This window comes from Ochotona princeps, chromosome 14 (genome assembly GCF_030435755.1).
Source record: "Ochotona princeps isolate mOchPri1 chromosome 14, mOchPri1.hap1, whole genome shotgun sequence".
In the NCBI taxonomy this organism is placed as follows: Eukaryota; Metazoa; Chordata; class Mammalia; order Lagomorpha; family Ochotonidae; genus Ochotona; species Ochotona princeps.
Window position 1 is genome coordinate 49239584 of NC_080845.1, and position 17961 is coordinate 49257544.

Below are 17961 nucleotides of genomic sequence, written 5' to 3' on the forward strand. Positions count from 1 at the left end.
TAAAGTAAGCTCCACTTGCTGTTGTAGCCTGTCCAGTTAGTTCAGATCATGCTCAAGGATCTGAAAAACAAAACAAAACAAAAAACATGTTTCTGGATCTCTCCCTCCACTTTGATTGGCTGTTCCTGCTTTGATGAATCTGATTGATCTATTGACACTTGCTATTACTTCTGAATGCTTTCTTTTATTTGCTGTAGGGAGAGAGAACACAGGAGTGAGTAAGAGAGAGAGAGAGAGAGAGAGAGTTCAACTTCTTGTTGTAGCCCTCCAGCCAGGGCCAACACCAGGAGGTAAGTCTTCTATGTGGTTGGGTGGCAGAGGGAACCATGTAATTGAGTCATTATATGATGCTTCCCAGGGTCTGCACTGCCAGAAAGCTATAGTCAGGAGCCAGAACCCAAAATGGGATACAGGTTGCTCAATGTTGCATGTGGGTATCTCAACTGGTGTTTTAGCCTCTAGGCCATGTATCTGCCATCGAAGAATGTTCTTAAATATGCTCTTTACTCACCTTAAAATAACTGCTTTCCCCTAATTTTCTGACCTCATTTTTTGTGGGTGACTTCTACTAGTATTCCAAGATTTACTTTAGGCTTAAACTTTTCCAAGTAGCAGTCACTTATTGCACTATTTTCTCTCCATTGTTAGATTGAACACATGCTCAGAAATTCACCTCTCAAAAGTTGCAAATTTGTCAGGGTGTGTGTGTGTTCATATACCCTTCACCAAGCTATAATGAACAAATTTCACAAATTGGCAATTTTACATTTCAGGATAACATTAATAGATGAAGAATACATGTTTTTCTCAAACACTAGCTTCCTATGCACTATTAATTTTTTAAAAAGATTTCTATATTTTATTTGAAAGGCAGATTTATGACACAAGAGACAGAGACCTTCCACTCACTGGCTCATTCCCAAATGGCTGCAATGGCCAGGGCTGAGCCAGTACAAAGCCAGGAGCCAGGAACCAGGAGATTCATCTGAGTCTCCTACATGAGTGCAGAGGCCCAAGGACTTGGGCTATGCTCTGTCACATTCCTAGGCATATTAGCAGAGAACTGGATTGGATATAGAGCAACTGAGTATTGAACTGATGCCAAATACTTGCTATCCCACAACATGGGCCCCTACATTTTTGCTATACTTAAGTGTCATTGATGTATCATGTGGACTGCTTACTGGGTAAAATCACAAAAAAACCCTTGGTTTCTTTCTTATTTTTTGACATGTAGCAAATCTGCTGCCCTGATAATTGCTGTCATTTTAGACACATCTCAAAGTTTGCCTGTCTCTCAGTGTATTTCCAAAGCACCTGAGTCAGCTTCATCAAATGCTGTCTTAGATACAGCTGTGCGGCAATTATACATCTTCCCCTATGCCTTCCTGAGGCCAGGTTGAGATAGGAAGCCAAGGATGGGGAAGGGAATCGGAATGTGAAATGTTTTGTTACAGCTATTTATGTGTGTGCTTTTCTTCATCGGCCATTCCTGCATGGATTCTCTCCTGTTTAGTGTCATGCTCAGAGTTAACAGAGAAAGGGAGTAGATGAAGATGTCTAAGGTCTTAGTAGCTAGAATGTCCTTTCCTTCATTATAGCAGAGGATAATGCTGACTCCTGTGCCGGTTCTTAGGCAGATACTCCCACCTCTGCCTTCCTGTACGTTCATTTCCTGATGACTGTCACATCCTCTAGTCATTTGCTTTTATTTTGCTGTCAGCTGTTCTAATTTAAGGCACGATTTTGAACTCTCCCTAGCCACCAGTCAGTCTTTAAAGAGTGTTATTTATTTGATAAGTAGAAAGACTAATGTTATCTATTTGAAAAACAGTCGAATGGCTCACAAAAGAGGAAGGAAGGGGAGAATGGAGGGAGAGAGAGAGACAGGAAGAGAGAAGAGAGAAGAGAGAACAGAGAACAGAGAAGAGAGAAAAGAGAGAGAATATCTGCCACTTGATGGATCATCCAGAAAATAACCACAACAGCTGGAGCTCTGCCAGCTCAAAGTCAGAACCATGAGACTTAGTCCTTTAGGTGGCAGGTAGCTCACTACTTGAGCCATCACAGGAAGCCTCCCGGCGTGTGTGCTAGAAGGAAACTGGGGTTGGTGATAGAGTTGGGACTTGAATCCAGCATTCTGATGTAGGTTGAAGTCATCCCATGAGGTACCTCTGTTTTTCTGCCTGACGCCTGATGCCTGCTGGTTTTTTCAATCCTAGAAAAGTCTTACAACTTAGGTCCAGGAGAAAACTTTTACCTGCCTCTTCAAACTACTGTCTCTTCCCTGTTTTGTTATCCTGACTGCACTCCGCTCTTATCTGCCTTTTACTTGGTGATTTTTCTAAGAGAAAGGAAAGCATTGAATAAATCTCAATGGTCCAAGAATTATACAGGGTATATTTAAGACTTTTTCTGAAGTGATTTTGTTCCTGTGGTAGCAAAGTACTGGCAGACACAATTTTCTAAATGTATCTTGTTGGAGCTTAAGACTCTTCTCCGCCTTCTTTAAAGAGGTGTGTTCTTTAATTTTTATTGTTTTTTTGGTACAGTTTAGTTCTTACTGGGGTATCCCTTCCTCCCCCGTCCAAGTTCCTTCCCCTCCCCTCTGTTAAAGAGGTCTGTTCCACCTGTGGCTCGTTTGGTCGCAGGACAAGAGGGAAGCAGTCTTAAACGTAACCAGCCTAACATGTTATGTTATGAATGTTATATGTTGTGTATAAACTAAAATTGAAGTGTAGGTGAGGTGGTCACAGAAGGTGGCTAGGAACTCGCATTTACTTTTAACATATTGGTTACTCATTACTATGTCAATTAATTCCATAATGATGTAAATTTGTGCTGATGGTATGTTGGAGCTTTCAATTGACTGGGATGATACTCTGCTGGCTCTGTCTTCAGACCAGAGAGGGTATACCTAAGAAGCCATTGAACTTGACTGGACAATAAGATGCTGGACTCTATGTTTGGTATACCTTGCAATGGGGGAATCTCAACTGAACTTGAGCTGTGGTTATGCAACAAGGTGGAGGAATCCACCATGGTGGGAGGGTTTGGGGAGGGGTGGGGAGAACCCAAGTACCTATGAAACTGTGTCACATAATACAATGTAATTAATGAATTAAAAATAATAAATAGTAATAATAAAAAAATGAATAAAAGACTTCTCGAAAGCCAGAAAAAAAAAAAGTAACCAGCCTATCAAAGAAAGTCCCCCTGTGGTGTTTGTAACGAGGAAGAGGTTGAGTTGATAGAGCAGATTCATCACTTCTCTGTTATGGCTTCTGTGGTTGTTTCATGCTTTCTCTAAATATTGAAACTACCACTCATTCATTTTCATTAGGCTTGGTAATTCAAGTGAATTTTAAGACAACGGGGGAGTCATGTTATATAATTCAATTATTTCCTGTCTTTTTTGGAATTTTTGTAACCCACAGCACATTTCAAACATACAAATAGCAACACAGAAATGGCAAGCTCTTAGTAAATTTGTCTATTTTTACGTAAGCAAGTATATTCCAGGCAAAATAAAAGAAGATTTTTTTAAAGATTTATTTATTTTTATTGCAAAGCCAGATATTCAGAGAGGAGGAGGGACAGAGAGGAAGATCCTCCATCTGATGATTCACTCCCCAAGTGACCCCAACGGCTGGAGCCAAGCCTTTCCGAAGATAAGATCCCAGAGCTTCCTCTGGGTCTCCCACACGGGTGCAGGATACTAAGGCTTTGGGCAATCCTCCATTTCTTTCCCAGGCCACAAGCAGGGAGCTGGGTGGGAAGTGGGGCGGCTGGGACTAGAACTGGCACCCATATGGGATCCAGGCATGTTCAAGGGGAGGACTTAACCGTAAGCCACTGTGCTAGGCACAGTGGAGGAATTTTTGATGCAGTTTTTCCTCCTATAGTTAAAAATTTCTGTGGTAAAAATGTGTAACCATTATCTGTTTAACTAGGAAAACTTATTTACATATGCCTTTTCTTAATCATAATAATTTGTGTTCATTGTAATGCATATTTCCTTGGCATTACTGAACATGGATTAATGATATTTAAAAATCTCAAGGAATTATTTCTTGCTTGCTTATTTGACTGGGTGTTTAGAAACCATGTGTTTCTATCTTATTATTTTTAATGCAAAATATTTTTTTTTCATGAAATAAGTTGGAGAGACATTTTAGAGGTAACAGAATACTAATCTGAATAAATCGTTCATGTGAACCTAGGAATCTGGATTCTCCAACATATAAGTATTTTCCTAAATTATAGCAGTAGAACCATGAAAAGGATTATGATGTCTGAATTATTACTTAGTATTACTGCCTTGTATGTTTATGTGCACACACTCAAAATGCGAGCTAATATGGCAGGCGTGGTAAAAGATAGATGAAGATCTAAACACAACTACCCAAATTTAAGCATTCATACTTTTTAACAACTGTATTTCCATTATAATTTTAAAAAATGCATTAATTTGAGAAAGAGAGATTATTCCCCTCAATTGGCTGCCTCTAAATGCTCCTGATAGCTGTGGCTGCACCAAGCCATGGTCTGGAGTGGGGAATAAAATTTAGGTCTCATGAGGGTACCAGGAAACTAGTTTCATGAACAATTATTGCATCTGCGTTAGACATTATAAGTAAATCTTATCACAAGTGACTCGTGCATGTTAAATATGTAAAACTTACTTTTACTTTAGTGATTTGTAATTGCAGAAAGACATTCTAGCTACTTTAAAAGATGATGTAAAGCTTTATCAATGGGAGATTATAAATGAGGTGGAGTCTTTCAAATACAATGCTAAGATTTCTTCAGTTTTAAGTAAAATGCAAAGGTTTCACTGGTATTGAATATAGATATTGAATACCAAAAGAACTCATGTTTAAATCGTTTTGTATTCAGGTCTTTTTTGTGATCTTAATGCAACATTTCAATAAAAATAGAATTGCAACATAAATAAGATGTAATAAAAATGAATAAGGATCAGACAGTAAGAGTAGAAGAAACTGTGCAAAATAAATGGATGTCATTTAGGAAGAGAGTGCTCTGAAGAGATCTGGTTACTGGAAGCTCTGTATCTTCAAAAAAACTAATGGCATTATGTAAGGAAATAATTAATCATGGTCTGGAAGGATGGTAGAACAGGGAACCTTCCCTGAAAGCACAGGAAAAAGAAATAGTGAGAGTCAACTTTAAAGAATTATGGAGTCTAGTTAAGCAGCTATTTTGGAAATGTTTTGATTTGTGTATGCAACAGAAAGAAGGATGTGAAGTTGAAGAAGCAGAGACAATCAGGAAGCTAGGAGAGCAAGAAGCAGCCAGGGCACCGTTTGTAATTCATCACAGTTTTTCAAAATCTCTATGCTTGTAATTTTGGGGTTCCAATTTCTTCATGGTCCAGATACTAAATCTCTGTGTGTTTTACTCCTGCCCTTTGTAATCAGTGATTCAGCGAGAATCAACTTGTGAGTGACCCACTCCAGTGCCTCCTGAATATTTAATGCAGGACGCTCTGCTCCACTTTCACATGAAAATTATCTCTGTAGTCAGAATCTCCCCAGTCCATATGCATGGAATTCTGGAAAACACAACATTGTCTTATCTAAATTGAGAACATGAAGGTCCATTACAGATTTGATTTCAAGTTTCTTCCACTGGATAGTCAACGAGAATCAAATAAATATGACATAGTAAGCAAGATTTACAACTTCAGGGATGTCAAAATTTCCTGAAAATATTAGAGCATTGAAATTTCTGGGTTTCACAGTAAGATTTTACAATCTCATGTGCTTTGTTAGGCTTTCCTATGAGAACAGGATTAATTTGATTTGTGAGTTTATACACGTGTGTTACACATATACATACATACATATATGTGTGCTACACATGTATATGTATGCATACATGCATATATGGAAACAAAGAGAGAGAGAAAGAGATGGATAGAGAGAGGGAGACTTATTTGAAGGAACTTGCTTATTGTGATGTTGGAACTGGCAAGTTTGAAGTGTGCCAGAACGCTGAAGTATCAGGGAAAAACTGAGGGTGGTGTCATTCAAGTTTGAAGCCAATCTGGTGTCAAAATTTCTTCTTGCTTAGGGGATGTCATTGTTTTTCCCTATGACCATTAATATGTTCGAGAAAGCTCACCCAAAGAGGGTAATCAGTTTTACTCAAAATCTTCATATTTAGATGATAATCACTTCCTAAAGAAAACATCTTCATAGTAAGTAACAAGGAGACTGGGTTAAATATGTAGGTAACATGGCCTACCCATTTTGATAAACCAAGCTAATTACTATTAACCAACAGAGCAGACTTGAAAACATATAGTCAAGACCTGTTATCCTCTATAAATATTCAGTGCAAATTGTTTTATTTGGCTTAATGGCGCTCTCTTAAATCTCGGGCACTATTCTAGATAGGTAACAGTTGTTAGGGAAATGCCATGCTGTGATGGGCTAAAACCATCAAGGCTGTGTTGCGAAACATGGAAGAGAATAGAATCCATCCTGAGTTATCAATATATATCACATTAATTTGACAGAATTAATAAAGAAAGGAAATAGTAAGTGCATCCATTAAAGAGCTGTGTCTTCCTTCCCAGGTCAGGCTCCTTTATAATGCCTAAACAGTTTAAGATTGACACGAACATTCATAGGACTGTTAGTGTGTTGGCATATTGCATGCACTTTAAAACAGGAATGGGATGGTTCACGTATCGCTTTTGTTACCACCAGGTGGGACTCATGTGAATAGCAGGATCCACAAAATCAGAGCCCAGAAACATGGCTCTTCATTTCATAGTAATTTATTTATAAACAGATATAACCTGCTTAAGAGATCATTTCTGCTTTGTTGGGGTCACAGTGGCCTTTCCACGCAGTCTTTGTTTTTGTTGTTACAGGTGGATTCCAGAAGAAGCAATCTTTTTACAGTGTGAACCCTTCAAACATTTAAATCATTCCTGCCCAAAGCACACTTTAAAAATTAAATCAAGCAGCAATTATTCAGTTAAAACAAACCACAGATTCATGAAAGAAAAAAGGAAACTCAATTATGATGAATTATAATGCTTACCCTGAAATATAAGAAACAATCTCTGTCAATATGTTGAAACAATGTAGTTTCACTAATGAGCCTTCCACAGTTTCCTAGTGGAGATTAAAGTCTTATAGACTCAATGATCTTTCAAGGGAACAGACTTACTTACATTCTTTCACAAATTACAGTGGGATATGGCAGAATGTGTAAACATGTGGTGGAACAGATTTGAGGCACTTTGAGTGAACACAACTGGTTTGTTGAACATGAACCTTGTCACATGAAGCTCACAAACATTACAGTTGTCTGCAATGCCTGCCAAGTGCATCAGTAGCAGCGAGAAACTTGCTCATGTGGCTTCTCACACCTCTTTTTGTGTACCACGGAGGACACACTGAAGGTGATGGTGATGTTTACTGAGAATGTTCTGTCTGATTTTGGCTTGTTTTGAATTACGGCTTAACAAATTGTCCTGTATGCTCAATAATACCAGGAACGCACACTGGTTTTTTTTTTTTTTTTAAATAAAAGTCCATTTTTATTTGAAAGGCAGTTACAGATAAAAGCATAAAAGAAAAGAGAGAGAGAATCTTCCATTTGCTAGTTAACTTGCTAAATAGCAACAACAGGAGAGGAGCTGAGCCAGCCTCAAGCCGGGAACACCATCCCCCACTGCTTTCCCAGGCCACCAGCAGGAGCTTGATCAGCAGTGGAATAGTCTGGACTCTGGACAGGTGGACAGGTGGACAGGTGGACAGGTGGACAGGTGGAGGTCGAGCACGCTATGCTGTGATGATGTCCCCGACTTAAAAAAAGAAAAATTTAAAAGGGCATTTAATAACTCACATAGTTTGCCAAGCTGTTTAATAAGATTCAAATTTAATTTTGTCCTATGCCAGGTTCCCATCTCACTACATCATCTTTAGTCCATAATACAAGCAAGATATGTATCACACATCAGTGTCACATTGCGACCAAGTTACCAAAAAGTAGGAAAGAGATATGAGAATGCCTGCTTGAAAATTCTGTTCCCAACAATTCTATAATAGCAGAAACTATCATCAGTCAAATAATTTAAGTCATAGATACTGTGCCAGGCAGTTCACATGCTTCAAACAATGGTTAATCCATTTCATTTAAATATTATAACTGCAACTACAATGCTAAAACTCTATATGGGTCTGAGAAGCCTAATAAAATCATCTTAATTTTAGACACTGCATTAACAAGTATAATAATAAAGTAGGTTTTGTATTTTCTTAGGACTAACTTGCTATTCTTCATGAAACTTTCGTATTTCCAGAAATTGGGAACGGTTCTGAGAAAATAAAATTCATTCCCATTTGTGAAAATTTTCTCAATTTAATATAATTATATAAATAGTTTAAAAAAAACTGAGGATGTGCCAGGAAAATGCAGCATTTCAGAATTCTCAGCATTTCTGGTGGCTTACTTGAGTGATCAGGTCAATGGATTGAATTTGGAAATAGAGTTTGGGTGCACCAAGGAAGTTCTCACACATTCATTTGCATTGTTGTTGAATTTCTGGTATTTCACTTATCTGTTCAGAATTGTAATGTATTGGGTTCAGTGCGATAGCATAGTGGTTAAAGTCCTCACCTTGCACACGCCAGGATACCATATGGGTACCGGTTCTAATCCCAGCTGCCCCACTTCCATTCCAGCTTCTTGTTTCTGGCCTGGGAGGGCAGTCGAGGATGGCCCAAAACCTTGGGATCCCGCATCCATGTGCGAGACCCTGAAGAAGCTCCTGGCTCCTGGCTTCGGATTGGCTTAGCCCTGGCCATCGTGGCTGCTTGGCGCGTGAACCATTGGACGGAAGATCTTCCTCTCTGTCTCTCCTCCTCTCTGTATATCTGTCTTTCCAATAAAAATAAATAAATCTAAAAAAAAAAAAGGGGCGGGGGGCGGCAGAGTGGCCTAGCAGCTAAAGTCCTCACCTTGAACGCGCCAGGATCCCATATGGGCGCCGGTTCTAATCCCGGCAGCTCCACTTCCCATCCAGCTCCCTGCTTGTGGCCTGGGAAAGCAGTCGAGGACGGGCCCAAGGACTTGGGATCTTGCACCCGTGTGGGAGACCCAGAGGAAGTTCCTGGCTCCTGGCTTCGGATTGGCGCAGCACCAGCTGTTGCGGCTCACTTGGGGAGTGAATCATCGGACGGAAGATCTTCCTCTCTGTCTCTCCTCCTCTCTGTATATCTGACTTTGTAATAAAATAAATAGATCTTTAAAAAAAGAAAAAACGACTTGTAATGTCTCAGCAGCATCATGGTGTTCCTTGGAACAAGAATTGGCCTTTGTCCTGGTGGTGCTGCCTGTAACTCCTACTAAACTGTGGTGTACACACTTTAGCTAATGGCCCTAGATGTACCACAGTCCTTCAGCGACCCTCTATGGATGCTTTCAGTAGAAGAAATTAACAGCTGTATTAATTACTTGTCTTTTTTTTAAGGGCATATCTTTGTAAGTGGATAATTTCATTATACAGAAGTCATGATTAATCTAGCATAGAAAATCAAGCATGTGGTGCATTTGCCCTGGGCTGAAGTGTGGTTGTTTTTTGAGGGGATTTCTTCCCAAAAATTCTGTTAGTGCATTGATCTCAGACTTAATATGTATTTCTGACTTCAAATTCAGTGTATTTATTTCCTGCTCTGAGGCTTTTATTCATATATGAGATACTAAAATACACTTGTCCATATCCTCCCTCACACACCCATCACCTTCCTCTGCCTTTTGGTAAAATTTTATCTCTAAGTTGCACTGGGATGTTAATTCTTTGGGGCTATAATGGAGGACACTTACAATAATGGCTCTCTATGAATAGATCTCTCTGTGTCCATTGCCCTTAGCAAATGACTTCACTGCTTCTGCCAAAAGAATGAGAGTCAATTCATAAATCCTAACGGTGATTTTTCAATGATGGAAACAAAAGAGAAGCTAAACAATTTACTCCGAGTCCTGTAACTACTAAGTAGTGAAATGGAGCTTCATCAGGGAAAATACCATGGGAAGAATGGACAGTTTGTTTGAAAAATGAATAACTTTAGGATGTCTGCATGTTCCATGGTTTGATTTATAGCATTTTCAATTCGCATATATTCCATAGTCACTTGATAAAATGATTAATTCCCAAACTGAATAATCCTGATTAGAGCATTAATCACCGTGTAGCAAATTAACTCCAGTTTTAATTTTAAAAAGTGTGTTAGCTTGTGTTGTCTCTAGTTTCCAACTGACTGCTGTCTGTACATGAAGAAAACAACACCTTAGGTGTGAAATATTAGCACCAAATATCACAGCATCTTGGGAAAATGTTATTTTCTACCCAAGTGTTTCAGCCAACAGTTATCCTATTTTAAAAATTCTGATTCTCATCAGTGGTTAGTGTTCTTTGTACTTTAGTTTTGGTCTTTTAAAAAGAAATCAGACTGCTTGCAGCTCTCTGCTGGGTAACGTGAATCAGAACAATATTAATGCTTAGAATTGTCAAGAGGAACAGCAAATCTTTGGGAAAGAGAAGCCTCCCTGCTGGAGATACTATTTGGTTGTGAAAATTTTGCCTTTGAGATGACAGCTTAGTTCTTTGCCTATTAAAGAAAATCTATGAAGTTGAAACTGAAAAAAATGTTCTAATGAGTATGTAAATAATTTTATTAAGTTAAATTTCAGTGTGAGCATTGAGACACCCTATTCACATATTAGATGCCTAATATATTTTATACTTGGAATCCACTTGCTAATATATAACTTTTTTCCGATTGGGAGAATTCCTTCTGATTTCTAATAAAAGTGGAGATCGCTATGATTTAAACATGTTTCCCAAAGTTTATGTGTTGGAAATGTAGCCGCTTAATACAACAGTACTGAGTGGACAGGACTGTCCAGAGGTCCATTCGATCCTCATGCCTCGATGAAAGCTATTTTCATGGAGTGAATTAGTGTTCATGGCAGCACATTTCCGGCAAAAGATATTTCTACTCCCTCTTGCGCTTTTCCTTATCTGGCCATTTTTGTCCCTTTATCTTCTGCCATGGGATGAAATAGCAAAACTTGCCAAATCTCTGCCCTTCTTCTCAGCCTCAAGAATTATGGCTGATATGATTCATTTTCTCCTAAATTGCTCAGTCTGTGCCTTGGAGGTCTTATTCAGGAAACCATGACCTATATTAATGTTTGAATTGTTCACTCTTTACCTTCTTTTAGCAGTCTCGGTTTCGTGACCTAGAGTTAAGATTTGAGTCAGTTGAAGCTGATTTTGTGTGTGGTAATAGAAGAGTGGAGTCGGTCGCAGGAATACTCCAGTTTCATTCTTCCGCATGTAGATATATATATCATATGTATATATTGTTATATTATATTATATTATATTATATTATATTATATTATATTATATTATATTATAGTCTTGGTTGGTATGTCTACAAAGCAAGCTTTTGATGTCCTTCATTGGCTTCCAGTATAAATACATGAATTTAACTCCAGGTTTTGTATGTTATTGCTTTGGTTTTTGTGTTAATATCATGCTGTTTTGCATACCATTGCTTTATTGTATGTTTTTTAACATGATTGTTTGGGCTATTTGAGATCTTTCATGGTTTCATAAGAATTCTAGATTTAAAAAAAATAGAAGGGGAATCAGCTGAATCTGTGAATTGCTTTTGGATGTATAGAATTTAAACAGCGTTAATACTTCTAACTAAAGAATTTGGAAAGTCAATTTATTTTGTCTGGTTAGTTTTTTGTTTAAACAGTATTTTGTAGTTTTTATTTTAGTGAGAATTCATTTAAATTATATCTATGATTTTTCATAGTTGTTGAGAATGGGATTTAATTCTTCATATTTTTCAGCAAGATGATTATTTGCATATAAAAACAGTAGTGTCTACTGTACAGGCAAAAGCAACTGAGGAGGCCCAGCTCCGATACATGCATTCCAAGGTCGGACTACAGATCCTATGGTTTTTCCAGTAGGCAGGAGCTGAGTCCAGCCATCTAGTTGCGGAGTCCCCCAGGAAACTTCACCTGGGTTCACTGCAGGCCTGATTCTTGTGTGCATCAGTCAGTGCAGGGTCAGATTCGGTCTGCCACCTGCACCAGCCAAGACCATATCCTTGGCTGCATCTGCCTGGTCAGTTCAACCCCAGCCCCATATCTCATGCAAACTCATTGGTGCTGTGGCCCAGCCCAGCCAGCTCACCCCAGACCTGCTTGTCCCTTTACACACCAGCGGGTACCGTGGGCTAGTTTGGGAAACTCCCAACAACCCCCAAAAGGCTCACACCTACCCCTGTTTTTGTGCATGCCAGCCTGTTTTGGCCTAGTCCAGCTGAACCCACATTCCATCTGACTCTCCTGTACACCATGGACGCTGCAGCTTATCTCAGCCTGACCTCTTCCTAGACCAGTCCCTCACATATGATGACAGGTGCCCCCACCTTGTCCCTCAGCTTTGGTTCATTGGTCCTCATGTTCACCAGCTATAGGTATAGCCTAGCAGAGTATGCCCACAGTTACCCTGCCAAGTATGCTGCCAGCCCCAGTTCTTGCACTTGCTGGACATGACTCACTCATTGTCCTGGCACTTGCCAGCTGGTGCTGTGATATAGCACAGCTAGCCCATGCCCATTCTAGATCTCTGTTATGCCAGCAGGTGTGGGAGCCTAGCCCTGCCTGACCCACACTCCCAGTCCCAGCTCTCTAGCTCAACCATGAATGCAATAATCCAGTAGTACAGGTCCCTGAGGCTCCTCTAGTTGGTTCACCCGCAGTCCTGGATCTTGTGCACAGTAGTGGATGATGCTGCCCAGTGTGAGATGGCCTGCTCCCAGTCTTGGTATTCTATAGCAGGTGCTACAGGCTCCCTCAGCCCAGACTGCCCTGGCCCACCTTTCATCAACGGGTGCAGCAGCCTGGTCCACTCCTCGCCTCAGCCCTCATGTGAGCTGGTAAATGTGGTCTACCCTGGCCTGGCATGCACTCTGTCCTGGCTTTCATTTATGCCAGTGTGTGCTCGAGAGTGACCCTGCCTGGTGCCATCTGACTTAGCTCACACATATGCCAATGGATGCTGCAGCTCACCCTGGTCTGGTCTGCTTCCAGTCCTGGTTCTTTCTCATGTTCACCAGCAGGAGCTGCAACCTAGCAAGGGAGTGTCCCAAGTTTCCCTACCAGGCTCATTCCCAGTTCCTGATCTCATGTGTGCCGGCTGGACCACTGCCCAGACTGATATGAGCAGCCCCCGTCCTGATACTTCTTGGCTTAGCCTGATTGGCCTGCAACCATTCTGGTTTTCTCAGATGGGTGTTACAGCCCAGTCCTGCCTAGCCTACCCCTAGTCCAAGCTCTCATGTAACCTGGTGCCACAGCCTAGCCTCATCTGTCATACAACCATTCTTATGAGTGCCCACAGGTCCTGGAGCTTAACCCAGTCTGGCCTACCTCCAGACCCAGCTCTCATGCATGATATTTTCAGGAATGTGTCATTTCTTACAGATCAGCAGATTCTTAGAAGATTTTTTTTAAGCTACAGAAGCTGTCCTCAGCTAAAAAGATCAACTGGAATCCCAGCACAATGATCTAGTGAATGAATCTTTGTCTTGTATCTGCCAGGGTGTCAGGTAGCTGCTGGCTCATGTCCCTGCTGCTCAAGTTCCCATCCAGCTTCCTGCTCGTGGCCTAGGAGGGCAATGGAGGATAGTCCAAATCTTTGAAACCATGAATCTGCATGGAAGGACTAGAAGAGGCTCTTTGCTTCTGGTTTCTGATTGACTCGGCTCCCACCATTGTAGCAACTTGGGGATTGAGCCAGCGGACAGAGAATCTTCCTCTCTGTAAGTCTTTCCTTTTGTACGTCTGCTTTTCCAGTAATAAAAAATAAATAAATAAAATGAAGTAAGTCTTTAAAAACCAAACAAACAATGGGCAGGGTAGGTCCTAGGGAAGCGCCTGGTGACTGTAGTGCTGTCACCTGCACAACAAAAATTTTCTGGATTTGTCCCTAAGTTGCGTGTTCTGCTTGTGACTGTATTGTTAGCTTCACGTCTTTGTTGGGAGCTTGTCTTCTGGAGAGGGAACCCAGCCCCAGGATTCTTCCAGAAGGGCCAGCCCACTGTGACCTGCGAGGCCCTGACCTGCTGGGTGTCTGAGTGCAGATGTGGCCAGTTCTACCTTCTGACTTGGGTCTCCTTGGCTCATGTCCCTGTGTTGCCTTTTCTGTCTGCAGGAGCCAAGGGGCCTCTTAGACATCACCTCCAGGAAGGACTCCTCCACCACCCCACCCACTCCACCTCTGGGGCTGCAGTGCCCACAGCATCAGATCAGTTGCCACATGCCATGTGCTCATTAGGGGCACAGCACTGGGCATTGACACAGCCTTGGGTCTCTCCTGACTCCCTGGCACTGTGTTAAATTCAGGAAGATAGCATTTCCGTTTCTTGATAGCATGCCCACGCAGGTGCCCAGATTATCATCCAGAGCATCTACCCAGAAAGGGGTTCCTCAGGTGCACTGCCTCTCCCCTCCTCCTCCCCCACCTGCTATCCCTCACACATTCTTTACCTCTTTCTTTCTTTCTTTCTTTCTTTCTTTCTTTCTTTCTTTCTTTCTTTCTTTCTTTCTTTCTTTCTTTCTTTCATAAAGGCAGGTTTCTAGAGAGAATGGGAGATAGAAAGAAAGGTTTTCCATCTGCTGATTCACTTCCCAAGTGCCTGCAATGTCCAGAGCTGAGCCAATCTGAAGCCAGGAGTCAAGGGCTTCTTCCATGTCACCCATGCTAATTCAGGATCTCAAGACTTTGGTCCATCCTCTACTGCTTTCCCAGGCCAGAAGTAGAGAGCTGAATAGGTAGTGAAGTCAGGACACAATTCATGCAAGGTGAGGATTTTAGCCACTAGGCTATTGAGCCGGCCCACGACCTGTTTTTGTAAGAGGTCAACCATTGGCTTAGCACTGTCCAGCAAAACAAGTGGACCTTCCCTCAGCAAGCTGAGTCCGCATACTGAGTGAACCAGGCAGGCCTGGCAGGCAAGGGTCCTCCTCCCCTTGTGAATCCATAGGGCCCAGCATCCCTGCACCCTTCTTGGCCCTCTCATATTCGGCTTGCTGCATGTGCTTTATGTTGTATGAAGTTCTCCTGCCCCAGATGATCCCAATGACTTTTGGTGTTTGCTTTTCAGCTTGTGAACAGAACCATAAAGAGTATAGTTTGCCATAATTGCACCTCCATCAGGGATGTCTGTTTCTCCCTCTCATGGTCCCTGGAGGAGACGCTTGGCACTCCCCTGCCCTACTCCCAGCTTGTAGTTTTTCCTCTCATAGTAAAACTGCATCTTCTTCTCAGAACAGTCAAAAAGCAATAATACTTCTTATATGTTGATCATGTATAAAATGAAATAATTTTATCAGTTATAGCACATTTTTGATCATTCAGGTTTTCTTCATATAAAATGTCATCATGAAACATAATTTGACTCTTTCCCATTTTGATACCTGTATTTTTTAATTATGCTGGTTAAAAAGCACAGACAATAGAAATTAAACTAGATGTATTGCGTTAGATCACACTAAGAAACTTCTTTTCAGCCAAAGAAAACAATAGAGTATAGAGACAATCTTTAGAGTGGGGGGAATCATTTGAAAGCTGTTTTTCTAAAAATAAATTAATATGTGATGTAATCAGAACTTAAATGACGCAATACACTATATATAATCTTTCAAAATAAATGGGCAAATGGTCCAAGTGACATTGCTTGAAGAAGCCATCCAAACTACTAACAATTTCCAAAGGTTCAGCATCATTACTTAACAGGGAACTTCACAGAAAAACTACTAGGAGATGTCATTCCACTTCAGTCACAACGGCTATAAGCAATAAGACAAAAAAGTCGGAAATGATAAGAGTTTGAAATTGAGAAATACTGACAATAGGCAAGTAAATTAGTATGGCCGATGTGGAAAATAAAATGGAGTTTCCTCAAAACAGTAACAGAAAAAGGAAAAGTACAAGTATCATAAAGAAAAGACAAGAAAGAAAAGAGCTATTGTGATCCAGTATCCCTGAATACCTGGATCAAATCAATGTACCAAAGAGATAATTGTACCTTTGTATCTGTTACAGCATTATCTACAATAGTCCAGATAGGAAACCAGCCCCAAACACTCATCAATAGATAAACAGATAATGAAATTGTGAACATGAATGGTCATCCATAAATAAGATGAAATCTTGTCGTTTTTTTTTGGCAACATGGGTGAAACTGGGAGACATTAAGTAAAAAATTCAGTAACAAACAGCCAGATACTGCTTTACTCACTTATATGTGAAATCTGGAAAAGTTGATCGCAATATAGAAATAGAGTAGAAGGGTCAATGTGGGCACACAGCCGGGTCAGCTGCTGTCTGCAACAGCAGTATCTCATAGGTGCATCCGTATGTGTGTCCTGGCTCTTCACTTCTGATCCGGCTGGGATCTAATGTGCTGGGAAAGCAGCAGATGATCACCTCACGTGCTTGGGTCCCAGCAGCTACATGAGACTGAGAAACCAGATGGAGTTTAAAGATCCTTGCTTCATTCTGCTACAGCAGAGGACACTGTAGGCGTTTAGAATCAAATATAGAAGATCTCTTTCTTTTTTTCTCTTTCTGTCTCTCTCCTTCTTGTGCTAACTCCCTTTCTTTGTAACTCTGCCTTTCGAATAAATACATAAGTCTTAAACAAAATTATGAAATAGTAGGGAATTGGTTGCTAGGAATTATAATCGACAATATGGAAGAGGGCTAGAGAAAGATTAGAGAACAATTGCTAACACTCAGTTAAATAATAGTAATGAATGCTGGGTTCTGTTGCATAGTAGAGTGAATATAGTTCACAGAATCATAAAAGAAAAATTTGAACATTTTTAACACATAAAAATGATAAATATTTTCTGATCTAGAATTGCTAATTATCATGATTCATTATAAATTCTATACTTATATTGAATCATCAAAATAAATGCAATTAGTATATATCAGAATGTATCTGAAAATTTAATTAATTTAATTAATGTGGAATCCATTCTGTAATATTTTCTATAGCAAAAAAATAAGGATTGATTCAGAGGTCCTTGAAAGGGGTGAGTTAAATTATACTTAATAATTATATATGGTTAAACCAAGGCTGTTTTCACCCAATTTCGGTTATGTGTGAGTGTGTCTCTGTTCCTCAGATCCGTTGATGGCACAGTATGCTTTTAAAAATAAAATCATTTGTTTGAAATTCAAAGAGATAAACAGAAGTAGAGATCTGCCACACACTGGTTCATTCAGCAAATGCTTGATAAATCCAGGGCCGAAGCAGGAGGAAGTCAGAAACCAGAAATTCACCGGGGCTTTTGCATTTGGATGGCAAGGACCCACTTACCTAAGCCACCGTCTGCTGCCTCACAGGGTGCACATTATCAGAAAGCTTGAATCAGAAGCAGAGTCAGGGATTGAGTCCAGGTACTCTGATATGTAATACAGGTATCCCAATCACATGTTATTTGCTGCATAAAATACTTGCCCTGTAATAGTAAAACATGAAAAAAAAGTACTTCCTATTTCTAAATTTAATGATTTGTTATTTAAGAAAACTATTTCATTCGTTTTTTTCTTTTCCAAAAAAAATAAAATTAATAGTAAAAGTAAAGACTCTAATATGTCTGGAAAGATGGACTTTTGCTTTAATAAAGAATTCATTATAAAATAACTCCTTGACTTTTAGTTTAAAAGGACTTAATAATTGACCTGGCATTTTCTTCATAGTAAGAATGATCCTTTGAACTTACTAAACACTTCTTGTTTGAAGGCTCATTGAGTTTTAAAAGCACTAAGTAAAGCTTTTAAATACACCAGGTGGGAGGATAAATGTAATTGCC